This window comes from Dendrobates tinctorius, unplaced genomic scaffold (genome assembly GCF_039654945.1).
Source record: "Dendrobates tinctorius isolate UK_male_01 unplaced genomic scaffold, ASM3965494v1 ptg000016l, whole genome shotgun sequence".
Taxonomy (NCBI): domain Eukaryota; kingdom Metazoa; phylum Chordata; class Amphibia; order Anura; family Dendrobatidae; genus Dendrobates; species Dendrobates tinctorius.
The window spans coordinates 11,515,230-11,530,071 of NW_027361684.1; the positions used below are offsets into that span (position 1 = coordinate 11,515,230).

The window sequence follows — 14,842 nt, forward strand, 5'->3', positions numbered from 1 at the left end:
GAGGACTCTCAATCCTGAATATTTTTCTTATTACAAACCTGACTTTCTTCCCTATTATAATCACTGGATTGGGAACAGTTTCGTTTTGTTCGAATCAATTCTCCTACCGGAATATTATTCTTGGTCTGTGCCGCATGGCAGGAATCTGCCGTTAAAATGGAATTAGTGGCAGTAGGTTTGCGGTAAGGAGTAATTATTTTTTCTTTTTTTTTTTCTTTCTCCATTGTGGTATAATTATAGAATATTATGTATAGGATTTGAATATGTGATATGTATTTTGGAATATGTCATTGGAATTATTCTTTATATTCATCTTTGTTACCTTACATCAGGAGTACATATATCTCCCTTTTAAAATATGTATGTCGTTTATGTTGTGTTGTCTACACTGACTGTTTTTTTTTTTTCCTACTTTGTTTGGTACTCCCACAATTACCAGAGCAGGAGCTGCTTTGGAGCAGTCCACACATGTGCTTCTGATTTTTTTCAGGTGGGAGAATCCAACAAAAGGAAGTTGGTTGCATTTAATGTCAGAACATGATTAAGACCTGAGGCGTCGAAACGCGTTGTTCTGTAGTCATCCGACAGATATGCTGTACCTGCTGGAATTTTAATATGCAATGGCACAATAAAATGGATTTTTTAATTTTCCATTCCTGGCGCTGGAACTTCTTTTTTCTTTCCTATTATTGATTGACTGCCTAGTCAAATCCGTGCGCAGGATCTGGATCCTACCAGCAAGGCAGTGCGGTGAGCTGGATTAATTTCTCTTTTTTTATTTATATTGGCTTTGAAACCTGTGCTCCCGACTGAGGATTTTGTTATATTGGAATTGCATATTTTTAACATCTAAAGGTCGGAACCTGGTGTAGATTCTTTTATGGATCAAGATGAATATACCAATAGACTTTCCAAATTGGCATCAATTTTTAATGCAACGGAAAAGGCATTGCCATCATCTGAACAGGACTTATTTCAAGAACACATGCTGGATCTTGAACGGAACATGGTCAAAGAACTCAAGATATGGTGGGACTTTACCTCTTTAAAGACATACATTGACAAAGGTATGATACCTAGAGGTTTACGTTTAAGAAAATTTCCCACTACTAAATACAACACTGAGTTCATTACAAACTGGAATAATATATTAAGTGACTGTTCCATTAAGTTGATGCATCTAATTGTTAAACAGGAGGAATTGGTACAGACAAAGTCTAACATACTTAATATAAAGGACTCTCTCAAGAAATATAACAACTTGGACTCATATAAAACCTCCTATGACAAAATACAAACTAAATTGTCAAAATTGGAGAGTAATATTATAGATATTAAAAAGAAGTTTATGAGAGACTCCACAGACTATACCAAAAATGAGATTTACACCTGGAATTATAAACCCAGATCGATTATTAGAAGGAGACGTCACTCCAGTTTTAATCGAGTCAACTTTGACAACTCTGACTCTACAGGTGATACATCTCTGCCCTCCATTTCAGATGGAGCAACTTATCTTTCCAACTCCTCATTAAATATATCAGGCATCACTACAAGATCTAAACAATATAAAAACAAGAATCCAGCACAAGTGTTCCAAAAAAAGTCAAAAAACGTACCAGAAGAGCGGGTAGGAAACATCAGAAAACAGGATTTTTGGGTTGCTTACCGTAAAATCTGTTTCTCGGAGCCTTCATTGGGGGACACAGAGACCATGGGTGTATGCTGCTGCCACTAGGAGGCTGACACTATGCACAAAAAAAGGTTAGCTCCTCCTCCGCAGTGTACACCCCACCGACCGGCAGGAAGTTCCTCAGTTAGTGAGAAAGCAGTAGGAGAAGTAACAGAATAGATTGAAAACAGAACAGACAACTCAAACCAACCAACATAATAACAAGAGTTGTAGAACATGGGAGGGTGCTGTGTCCCCCAATGAAGGCTCCGAGAAACAGATTTTACGGTAAGCCACCCAAAAATCCTGTTTTCTCGTTCGCCTTATTGGGGGACACAGAGACCATGGGACGTCCCAAAGCAGTCCCTGGGGTGGGAAAAACAAACTTCCATCAGGCCAGCGGACTCACTACCGCAGCCTGCAGGATCCTTCTACCTAGGCTGGCATCTGCCGAAGCGTAGGTATGGACCTTGTAGAATTTTACAAACGTGTGAACCGATGACCAGGTTGCAGCTTCGCAAAGCTACAGCGCGGAAGCTCTGTGACGTACCGCCTAGGAGGCACCCACTGCCCGGGTAGAGTGCGCTCTAATTCCCGGAGGGACCACTCGTTGTTTGACCCGGTAGGCCTCCAAAATTGCCAATCTGATCCAGCGAGCAATAGTAGCTTTGGAGGCCGGGTGACCTTTCCGCGCCCCATCTGGAATGATGAAGAAAGAATCTGTCTTCCGCAAGAAGTCATCCTAGTTAGGTAGACATTCATCGCCCTGACCAAGTCCAGCTTGTTCAAGGACCGCTCCCGAGGGTGAGCTGGACCCGGACAAAAGGACGGGAGAACAATGTCCTCATTCAGGTGGAAAGTGGACACAATCTTAGGAAGGAAAGAGGGCGAAGGCCGCAGAACTACCTTGTCCTGGTAGAGTACCAAGAGAGCGGCAAGAGAGGGCCGCCGATTCCGACACGCGCCGGATGGAGGTGATGGCTGCCAGAAAGGCTACTTTCCACGAAAGGAGAGAAAGGGAAACATCCCAGAGAGGTTTAAAGGAAGGACCTTGCAGAACCTCGAGAACCAGATTAAGATTCCATGGATCTACGGGCGCTCGGAACGGAGGAACCATGTGAGCCACACCTTGACGGAAGGTTTTAACCTGAGGACGGGAGCCAACGTCTTCCGAAATAAAATGGACAGCGCCGACACTTGACCCTTTAAAGAGCTGAGGACAAGACCCGCATCCAGCCCCGCTTGAAGGAACGCCAGGACAGAAGGGAGCGAAAAAAAACACATGGGCGGAATGTCATTGATGACCAAGTGAAATAGTTCTTCCAAGAACGGCAATAAATCTTGGAAGACTATGGCTTCCTGGCTCGGATCATGGTATGAATAACTCGATCGGAAAATCCTGATCGTTGCAAAACCTCGGCCTCAACAGCCACGCCGTTAAATTGAGCGGCCGAGAATTGGGGTGGCAAATCGGACCTTGAGACAGCAGATCTGCTCAGTCTGGAAGCTTCCAGAGGGCGTCCGCGAGAAGGTTGGCGATGTCCGCGAACCAATCCCTACTGGGCCAATTCGGGACAAAGAGGAGGACTGAAATTCCTTCCGCCTTGATTTTCTTCAGCCGCCTGGGAAGAAGAGGCAGGGGAGGAAACCGGTAGGGGAGCTCGAACTGTGACCAAGGAATGGCCAGAGCGTCGGCGCCCACCGCGAGAGGATCTCGAGCCCTGGATACAAACTGTGGAACTTTTCTGTTGAGGCGAGAAGCTAGCAGATCTACGTCCGGGGTTCCCCACGACGGCAAGTTGAAGAAATACTCCCGGATGTAGGGACTACTCTCCCGCCGCGAGATCCTCGCGGCTGAGAAATCGGCGGCCCAATTGTCCACGCCGGGAATGTGTACCGCGGATATTGCCGGGACTGAAGCCTCCGCCCAATGAAGAATCTTGGACATTTCTGCCAGGGCTGAGACACTACGCGTCCCTCCCTGGTGCGTGACATATGCCACCACCATGGCATTGTCTGTCTGAATCCGGATAGGCAGTCCCCTGAGAAGTCTCTCCCAGTGAACGAGAGACAGATAAATCGCTCGTATCTCGAGGACGTTGAATGGCAGGGCTGACTCCTGAGTTGACCAACGACCCTGAACAGTGTGATTGCGGAACACTGCCCCCCCAGCCGAGGAGGGTGGCATCCGTTGTCACAATCTGCCAGTGAAAGGGGAGGAATGACCGTCCTAGGGAGATGAGAGGAGACGTCAGCCACCAATTGAGGGACTGCTTGACATGGTTTGAAAGACGAAATGGGCGATCCAGGGAAAGGACAGATCTGTTCCACCGGGATAGGATGGCGAGTTGGAGAGGTCTGGAGTGAAATTGGGCAAAGGGGATGGCCTCTGTTGCCGCCACCATCTTTCCCAGGACTTTGATGGTCGTCCGGAGAGATGGAAGTCTCATGAGCTGCCGCGATCGTAAATCCCGTTGCAGGGAGCCAATTTTCTCTTGAGGGAGAAAAACCCTCGATCGACGAGTGTCGAACAATAGACCCAGAAACACAAGACGTTGTGTCGGGACAAGACAGGACTTCTTTTCGTTGATGAGCCACTCCGAAATTGGTCAGGTAAGACTTTGGCGAGCTTGACGAAAGGATGGAGCTTTGATCATAATGTCGTCGAGGTACGGAAAAAGAACAAGACCTCCGATTCTCCACCAGGCCATCATCGCCGCCATGATCTCTGTAAATGCTCTGGGTGCGGTGGCAAGACCGAACGGCAGTGCACAAAATTGATAATGTTCCTGGCGAATCGCGAATTTCTGATGCCCGGAGAATATGGGAACATGTAGATAGGCATCTTGAATGTCTATTGAACACATGAACTCCTGCGTCTCCATGGAAGCGATTAACCGAAGAAACTCCATTCGAAAATGACGCAGTCGGGCTCTCCTGTTGAGTAATTTGAGGTCCAAGATGGGGCGAACTGTCCCGCCTTTGTTCGGCACGACGAACAGGTTTGAAGAAAACCCTGTGAAACGTTCTGATTCAGGAACGGGCACAATCACCCCGGAACTGAGGAGAGAGGCGATGGATGCAAGAACCCCGGAGCTAAGGCTGGATCTTTTGGAGGACGGGACTCGAAGAAGCGATCCCGTGGACGAGAAATGAACTATCTTGTACCCTGAAGATACAAGCTCCCTGACCCAAGCGTCCTCTACTGAGGCCAGCCAGGTATCCCTGAAGAAACGGAGTCGACCTCCCAATTGGGAGGGCCCCTCGGGAGTTCGTTGACAGTCATGCTGACGTGGACCGTCCAGATCTGGACCTGGAGGGTCTGCCCTGGGAGGAGTAAGATCGCCAGGAGGGAGTGGGTCTGAAGGACACAGTCTTTCTATCCTGGCGTACCTGTGGTCTTTGTTGGTTAGAGAAGTTCTCTGCCGTATTGAAGCGGCGGTAAGCCCGAAAGGGCCGAAATTGACGCCTTGGCGGGGGTCTGCGAGGTTTGGACTGAGGGAGGAGAGAACTCGTGCCTCCAGTGGCATCCTTAATAATCTGGTCCAGCTGGGACCCAAAGAGACGCGCTCCCTGAAAAGGCAGATTGGTAAGATACTTTTTAGAAGACAAGTCCGCCTGCCAAGCCTTGAGCAAAATTGTACGTCGGATTGCCACAACGTTGCTTGACGCCTGAACAGCACGAGACGCGGCATCCAAGGAAGCAGAAAGCAGATAATCCCCTGCATGGGAAATCTGGTTGGCCAGAACGGTCAATTGCTCTGGTTGGGCCTTATCTAGGATGCCCTTACGGAGATCCTCTGCCCAAGTGGCTATTGCCACCCAAGATGAGGCAAAGACTGGACATAGCGCCGCTGCAGCCGCCGCGAATGCTGACTTTGCCAAGGATTCTATAATTCTATCATTAGAATCCTTTAGTGACGCTACACCTGAAAGCGGGAGAACCGTGTTATTAGAAAGTCTGGACACGGGTGCGTCCACCGACAGGGAAGCAGACCAGTTGTCAGAGAGCTCTTTAGCCAACGGATACAGCACGCCGAGACGCTTCCCTCTTTGAAATCGCCTGGACGGATTTTCTCTTTCCCTGGCAAGGATCTTGCCAAACTCAGAGTGGAAGGCGAATACCCTGGATGGTGTTTGTGCCCGTCTGAACGAAACCTCCTGATCTGAGGATTTCGCAGGGGAGTCAGATATTTCGAAGGTGTGGTTAATCGCAGCAATGAGGTTCTGTACCGTAACCTTCATGTCCGCGTCCTGGTCAGAATCCAGCACTAAAATCCCTTCAGAGGACATATCCGAGAACGCTTCACCTGACTCGGGTGAGGAGGCACGGGAGGGCGACTGCTGGGAAGGACTAGGTGCCGATGAGAGACCAGGAGAGGATTCCAGCCGTGGATCCTGCCTGGGCCTTTCGCGGCATCTGCTAGCTGGCTCAGATGGAACGTCTTGCGACCTGCTGGACCCTGCAGAAGTGTCCAGGGGCAACTTATCAAGAACGGTCAACTAGGGACTGAGACACCCTGGTGAGGTCTGCCACAGATTGTGAAAGGGACGAGGTCCAGCCAGGAATAGGGGGTTCGATTTCACGTGGCGCAGTAGATGGCTCCTGGACGGCATCCTGCTGAACGGGATTGCTGCAATCCCGGCAGAGGGGAACTTGCGATTGCAAGAGGAGCATGCGAAAAAAACCTGCGGAAGTGCTGGAGGGTTGGGGGACAGCAAGGCAGGGTAGGGTGTCAGCCTGCAGTTGCAGAACTACTCACGGTCCGGTGTCCCCGAAAGATGGCATCTGCTGTAGTCTCCGGCTGTCAGGCTGCAAAGATGGCGGTAGCCTGATGTGAGGAATCAAAAAGCGCGGTCTCTGTGTAAGAAGGCGGAGCTAGCCGCCTGCACCAGAGGGAAGAACCGCCTCCTCCCCCTTCCCAGCCACAAGACTAGAGAGGCGGTGGGAGGGCTTAGGAACGGGCGGGAGCGCAGCCGGCCTATAATGAACGGGGGGCGTGGCTGCGACGGGCGCGAAGGCCCAAACTGAAGCCGGGGACTAAATTTGAAACGGTGGCCGCCTGTCAGCACGGGGCGGCGCGGAAGAATTGCGACGCAGCCGCGTCCGCCCCTAAAGGAGACGCCGCCATAGCCCTGCTCCCAGACGCAACCCTCACAAGAATACCGGCGGTGGGGTGAAGAAGGCCCGCACCGCCGCCGGGGCCAAAAAGGGATGCGGCGACCGTCGGACGGCGCGAGCAGTGCGAGAATCTGCGGCGCTACTTTGGCGCCGCTCCCGGGTCATCTTGTGGCTTTATGTTCCGGCGCTCCAATAAAGGTACCTTCTATATCCCACGCTGTCTGCTCATCTTCTACGTATTCGCGCCTCGTCCAACCGACAGGCTCTGGTGGGCGAGTGGGTGGGAGGCGGGGGGCAAGGACCATCTGTTTTCGCTGGCACGACACCTGTGCTCAGCCTGTGGTCCGCCCGGAGAACTAAGAGGATACGGGGTGGCAGTACACGCCGTACTCATAGCCTCTTTGTGGGAGTACAGTTGTGACTCTTCACACTGTATCCCTCCTGGAACCTGAAAAGGAACGACGCACATCGAGGTAGATATGAGTCTAATGAAAGACCCGTGTCCACCTCCTACTGACACTAAGCTAAACTGAGGAACTTCCTGCCGGTCGGTGGGGTGTACACTGCGGAGGAGGAGCTAACCTTTTTTTGTGCATAGTGTCAGCCTCCTAGTGGCAGCAGCATACACCCATGGTCTCTGTGTCCCCCAATAAGGCGAACGAGAAACAATGCTTTTCCTGTATATCACCAACATCAGAGACATTAACTCTTCCCGTGGAATTTGTCCAGCTACGTGCTATCTGAAGAGCAGATTTCCTTGCTGAGTAGGGGTTTGGGATTTGCCCCTAATATAAATTTCAACATTTTTCAGACTATTTTGGACTTGAATAAATTTGCACGTAACATTACATTAAAACGTCATTTTTTTGATAATAACAATGGGATTTCCCCACAGGATCTTGATGTCAATGCTAATGCTGATATAGTCACTCCTAATTGTAATAACACTTTTTTTTCCTTTTGTGAACAGAAGGCCATAATGGATCTCAGACTCCTTTCTGCTAATTGTGATACTGCCTCAATTAAACCTACTATGTTTACCCAACCTGTACTTTCTAATCGGGAATATTAACCAGTACAATCACGACCCCCAATACTGGATTTGTTCCAGGAACTTGTTGTTACTGAACTCATAGAGTTGAATGATACAATGGTCCCACCTAAAGATAATTTAACACACAGGGAAAGATTAGCCCTGAAAGAGTTAAAACTTAACCCTGATCTTATAATCAGGGAAGCTGACAAGGGGGGGGGGCATTGTACTATTGAACTCAGGTCTATATAAAAAATTGATACTTCAGGACCTACAAGATGTAGACACCTACATAGAGTTAGATCAGGACCCCACTAGACATTATAATAATTTATTGTTGAAATGTCTAGAGGAGGGGGTCTGTGTGGGTGCTATTAATGAGAAAACTAAGGATTTTTTATTTAATAAAAACCCTGTGGTTCCGATTTACCATTGTCTCCCAAAAGTTCATAAAAATGTATTTCCTCCCCCACTGAGACCAATAGTTTCAGGCATTGGCTCATTGGGGGAGAATTTGGGAGGCTGGATAGATCATTTTCTTCAACCTTTGATTCTTGATATACCAGGTTATATCAGGGATACCAAAGAGGTTGTTAAAGCTCTGGACAATTTTTGTTGGAAATCCTATTACTCTTGGCTCTCATGCGACGTAATTTCTTTATATCCATCTATACCTCATAATGTTGCATTACGCTGTCTATCTCAACATCTAGACAGATTTAGTGACTATGACACCTTTTTAAAAGATTTTATAGTCTCATGTATTGATTTTCTCCTAAAGCACAATTATTTTTCTTTTGATAAAATTTTTTATTTGCAGTGCAGAGGAGTTAGTATGGGAGCTCGCTTCTCCCCCTCCCTTGCAAATATTGTTATGGCGAGGTGGGAGGAGGATTTCCTATATTCGGATGAGAACCCATTTTCCAAATGTCTGCTATGGTATGGCAGATATCTGGATGATCTGCTGATGATTTGGTGTGGTCCAGAGGATAGTATACAGGGGTTTGTTTCATATTTGAATACTAATGAATTTAACTTAAAATTTACCTCTCATCATTTGACTACAATGAATTTTCTGGATGTCACCCTATCTATTAGTGATTCGGATGTTGTCATAATTACCCCTTACCGCAAACCTACTGCCACTAATTCCATTTTAACGGCAGATTCCTGCCATTGCGGCACAGACCAAGAATAATATTCCGGTAGGAGAATTGATTCGAACAAAACGAAACTGTTCCCAATCCAGTGATTATAATAGGGAAGAAAGTCAGGTTTGTAATAGGCTTTCCAAGAGGGGGTATCGTCCTTGGATTCTCAATAGAGTTAAATCAATTGTAAGCGACATCAACAGGGAAGACTTATTGTTTAAACATAAATCATCTTATATGAAAAATAAATCTAATAACAATATTGTCTTTTCAACCAATTATAGTAATCAGTTTAATACTGTTACTAGTATTGTGAAAAAATACTTACCAATTCTTAATGAGGATCCTATTTTAAAACAGGTGATTCAGAATAGTATTAGGTATGTTGCTAAACGGGCACCTACACTTAGTACTATTCTTTCCCCTAGTCTTTTTACAAGTGACAGTGGCCAGACGGAGGGATCCTCCTGGATCACACTAAAGGGTTTTTAAAAATGTGGTGCAGCTAGATGTAAAACCTGTAATTTTGTACAAAAAGGAAAAACATTTTTTTCTATAGTAAATAAAAAAACATTTACCATTAAAAACTTAATAAATTGTAATTCTTCTTATAATGTATATTTAATAACATGCAATATTTGTAATATTCAATACACTGGTTGCACCACGGGACCCTTGAAGGTTAGAATCAGGAGGCATCTCTCAGATGTGTCTAATCACAATGCTGTTGCGGTTTCTGCAGTATCAAAGCATTTTGCCACAGTTCACAAAGGGGATGTTAGCGGCTTTCATTTCATGGGAATAGAACAGGTGCACAGACCGATTCGGGGTGGAGACCACAGAAGGAAACTCTTGAATAGGGAATCCTTCTGGATCTTCACCCTGGGCACAAGATATCCGGATGGAATGAATAGTCGACAAGATCTTATATTGCATTATTGAATATGTTCGTTCCATTCTTCCATTTAGGGGTGGTAATATATATATTGATTGCTTTTTATTTTTGATTGGGGCCCTCTTAATTTGGGATCCATTCTTGGTAGAGGAAAAGAGATAAGAAAAGAGGGAAAGAGGAAGAAAAGAAGAGAAAGGAGGAAAAAAGGGGAATAGGTGTTTTTTTTTTTTTTCTCTTTCCCCATTGTGGTATAATTATAGAATATTATGTATAGGATTTGAATATGTGATATGTATTTTGGAATATGTCATTGGAATTATTCTTTATATTCATCTTTGTTACCTTACATCAGGAGTATATATATATCTCCCTTTCAAAATATGTATGTCGTTTATGTTGTGTTGTCTACACTGACTTTTTTTTTTTTTTTTTCCCTACTTTGTTTGGTACTCCCACAATTACCATAGCAGGAGCTGCTTTGGAGCAGTCCACACATGTGCTTCTGATTTTTTCAGGTGGGAGAATCCAACAAAAGGAAGTTGGTTGCATTTAATGTCAGAACATGATTAAGACCTGAGGCGTCGAAACACGTTGTTCTGTAGTCATCCGACAGATATGCTGTACCTGCTGGAATTTTAATATGCAATGGCACAATAAAATGGATTTTTAATTTTCCATTCCTGGCGCTGGAACTTCTTTTTTCTTTCCTATTATTGATTGACTGCCTAGTCAAATCCGTGCGCAGGATCTGGATCCTACCAGCAAGGCAGTGCGGTGAGCTGGATTAATTTCTCTTTTTTTTGCTCATTTAGTCAGTGGCTCCCCGCGCATGCGCTGTGACGAGCAGTTCCCCAGCTTGCGCAGTCAAGCTGTGTGTAGTACCAGCTTCACTGTGTGCGGCCTAAGCCGCTCAACACGTAGCATGCGCAGCTCCCCGATTGACACCGTACAAGCACGGCTCCACGATACACTGCGTAAGTGCGAGATTTTTCAAAGCGTACTCGAGTGACGTCGGTGCAACCTCGGGAACATCATTCAAATTGCGTAAGCGGTGACAACCGTGACTGAACGAAATGAAGCACACCCCTATGATTAAATTTGCAGGTACGATCTAACTATATAAAAAAATTTTTTCAAACTCTTTTTATTGAAAGATTCCACAAAATAATATGACAAACATGTGACATTGCAGTGCAAAGAAAGCAGATTAATCCACTTAATCATTAGCCACAACATCAGTTACAGAAGTATACTTTCAATAATAAAATAGACGAACAACACAGATGAAAAAGAACATTAAGCATAATGTGTTAAATTCTCAACAGCATTGCATCACAATCAGGGGATTCTTAATTAGGGTTCTAAGTTTGCAGCAATTTGGGTTATGATAAGCAAATATTCCTGAGTCACATTTATGCACTGCAAAAGAGACACTTCAAGGGTTATATCTCATAGTTGAGGAAATTATGGCATCAGGAGCCAGTTGTGTCAAGGGCGAGTCACACCACCTTTCCCAAATTTTAAGAAACTTCCAAGGACATCCCCTGTTCCTGTATAGAATTTTCTTATATGGAATTATATTATTCACCAATTTTTTTCACTGATTGACCGAAGGAGACCTTCCCTCCATCCATCTCAATGCGATCGCTTTCCTAGCGAGAAACAGAACCTCACTGAGAAATATTCTGTCATAATGAGTCCACATTTCTTCGTCCACCACACCCTATACACACATCACTGGGCTGCATTCTATTGGTATACCAATTATCCTTTCTAGTGTAAAAATTATGTCCTTCCAATATATTCCCATAATTCTACAATCCCAAATGAGATGCCAAAAATCTGCTCCCACCTCCCCGCATCTATGACATTCATCATTTACTCTTCTGCCGAATTTATATAGTTTGCACGGGGTTAAATACGATTGGTGTAGCATTTATAATTGGATTTGTTATTTGCCGCTGGAGACACCGTCGTATGCACCTCCAGTGCGTCACACCACTGGTCATCGGTGATAGAGGGGATTAGGTGCCTCCATTTTCCTTCCACAGCCAATTGGGTGGAGGCAATTTTGTAATTTAACAGAAAGGTGTATAAAGATGAGATCATACCCGTAGGCCCTTGACTGGACAATATTCCTATTAGTGGATATTTAGATATACGCATCCTGGGAAGTGGGAACTGAGATGCTATAGCATGCCTCAGCTGCAGATATCTATAAAACTCTCTATGAGGAATTCCAAATTTAATATGAAGTTGTTCGAATGATAATAAAATTTGATTTTCAAAAATCTGATTGAATGTTGTTATACCATTTTGCTTCCAGAAACCTGGATCCTGCAAATTCTGAAGATGGGAAAATTCAGGATTATCCCATATCTGAATCTCCCCAATCTGATCAGAAAATTTTAAAGTATGTTTACTTTCCCGCCAAATCTGTATTGCCAGACTTTGCGCAAACAGCAGACCCCCAGGTGTTCTGTATGAACCCTCCAATACCACCCATGGTGTGCACCCTCCCAGAAAATGAATTCGATGAGCCTCTGCATTATTGAGCCTGTCGTGGAGCAGCCAATGTTTTAAATATCGTAAATGGCCAGCCAGATAATAGGTCAGGAACCGCATATCCACCCTGCCTCTTGGGCCTCTGCAGGGTACCGATATTTACTTTAGGTCTAGATGAGCCCCATATAAACGCTGCCAAGCTATGCATTCTCTTAACCCCTTAACGACCGCCGATACGCCTTTTAACGGCGGTAATTAAGGGTACTAAAACCACAGCGCCGTTAATTCACGGCGCTGTGATTTAAGTGAATAGCGCCCCCCAGTGTCGGATTTTCTCAGGGGTCTCAGCTGCCAGGGGTAGCCGAGACCCCAGAGAACATGAATCGGTCGGTTTTTACCGACCCCCGCTTTTTCGATCGCCGTTATTAACCCTATAACGGTGACCGCAAAAAAAAAAAAAAAAACCCGCGATTTTACATTTAATTTCTCTCTCCTCTGATGTGATCGCACATCAGAGGAGAGAGAAATAGGGTCCCTGATCCCCCCGGTACCTCTCCGTGGCCCTCCGTCCCCTCCCGGTGGTCCCACGTCCCGCCGGCATCCTCCGATGGGCGCCGCCATCTTGAAAATGGCGGGCGCCCGCCGGGAATCTGCCGGCTCCGGCTGGCAGATTCCATTCATTATTTTGATCACTATGATAAACGATCATAGTGATCAAAATAAAAAAAATAGTACATAACCCCCCCTGTTTATCACTCCCTTATATAGGCCAATATAATGAAATAAAGAAAATATATTTTTTTTTCAGTTTTCCATTAGGGTTAGGGGTAGGGTTAGGGTTAGGGTAGGGTTAGGGTTGGGCTAGGGTTGGGCTAGGGTTAGGGTTGGGCTAGGGTTAGGGCTAGGGTTAGGGCTCGGGTCACGACTAGGGTTAGAATGAGGGTTAGGGCGAACTAGAATTAGGGTTAGAATTAGGATTTGGGATTAGGGGTGTGTTGGGGTTAGGGTTGGAGCAAGAATTGAGGGGTTTCCACTATTTGCCAACTTTGGGGGTCTAAAAATTGGGGTCTAAAAAAATCACTTTTGTGGAAATAAAAAAAGACTTTATTTTCACGGCTCTGCGTTTATAAACTTTTGTGAAGCGCTTGGGGGTTCAAAGTGCTCACCACACATCTAGATAAGTTCATTAGGGGGTCTAATTTCCAAAATGGGGTCACTTGTGGGGGGTTTCCACTGTTTAGGCCCATCAGGGGCTCTGCAAGCGCAACATGATGCCCGCAGACCATTCCATCAAAGTCTGCATTCCAAAATGGCACTCCTTCCCTTCCGAGCTCTCCCATGCGCCCAAACAGTGGTTCCCCCCACATATGGGGTATCGGCGTACTCAGGACAAATCGCATAACAACTGTGCGGGTTTCTTATTTTCACGGCTCTACGTTATAAACTTCTGTGAAGCCCTTGGGGGTTCAAAGTGCTCACCACACATCTAGATAACTTCCTTAATGGGTCTAGTTTCCAAAATGGGGTCACTTGTTGGAGGTTTCCACTGTTTAGGCACATTAAGGGCTCTCCGAACGCAACATGGCATCCGATCTCAATTCCAGCCAATTCTGCGTTGAAAAAGTCAAACGGCGCTCCATCCCTTGCGAGCTCTGCCGTGTGCTGAAATAGTGGTTTACCCCCACATATAGGGTATCGACGTATTCAGGAGAAATTGTACAACAAATTTTGTGGTTGATTTTTTCTTTTAACACTTGTGAAAATAAAAAAAATTGGTTCTGAAGTAAATTTTTTGCAAAAAAAAGTTAAATATTAATTTTTTCCTTTCACATTGCTTTAGTTCCTGTGAAGCACTTAAAGGGTTAATAAACTTCTTGAATGTGGTTTTGAGCACCTTGAGGGGTCTAGTGTTTAGAATGGTGCCACTTTTGGGTATTTTCTGTCATGTACACCCCTCAAAATGACTTTAAATATGATGTGGTCCCTAAAAAAATGGTTTTGTAAATTTTGTTGTAAAAATGAGAAATCACTGGTCAACTTTTAACCCTTATAACTTCCTAACAAAAAAAAAATTTTGCTTCCAAAATTGTGCTGATGTAAAGTAGACATGTGGGAAATGTTATTTATTAAGAAATTTGTGTGACACATCTCTCTGATTTGAGGGCATAAAAATTTAAAGTTTTAAAATTGCAAAATTTTCGCCATATTTCCATTTTTTTCATAAATAAACACAAGACTTATCGAAGAAATTTTACCACCAATATGAAGTACAATATGTCACGAAAAAACAGTCTTAGAATCAGCGGGATCCATTAAAGCGTTCCAGAGTTATAACCTCATAAAGGGACAGTGGTCAGAATTGTAAAAATTGGCCTGGTCATTAAGCTGCAAACTGGCTCTGTCGCTAAGGGGTTAAAGTAACTCTTGGGGACCTTAAGTGACTATGTTCCAGCATATATAAACA

General features: G+C 45.1%; 1 protein-coding gene across 1 annotated transcript in view; it reads right to left on the reverse strand.

The window, feature by feature from the left end:
• LOC141080333 (serine/threonine-protein kinase TAO1-B-like) overlaps positions 1 to 14,842 on the reverse strand; it is a 93,800-nt gene that overhangs the window by 53,975 nt on the left and 24,983 nt on the right. The gene's annotated exons all lie outside the window — the stretch shown is intronic.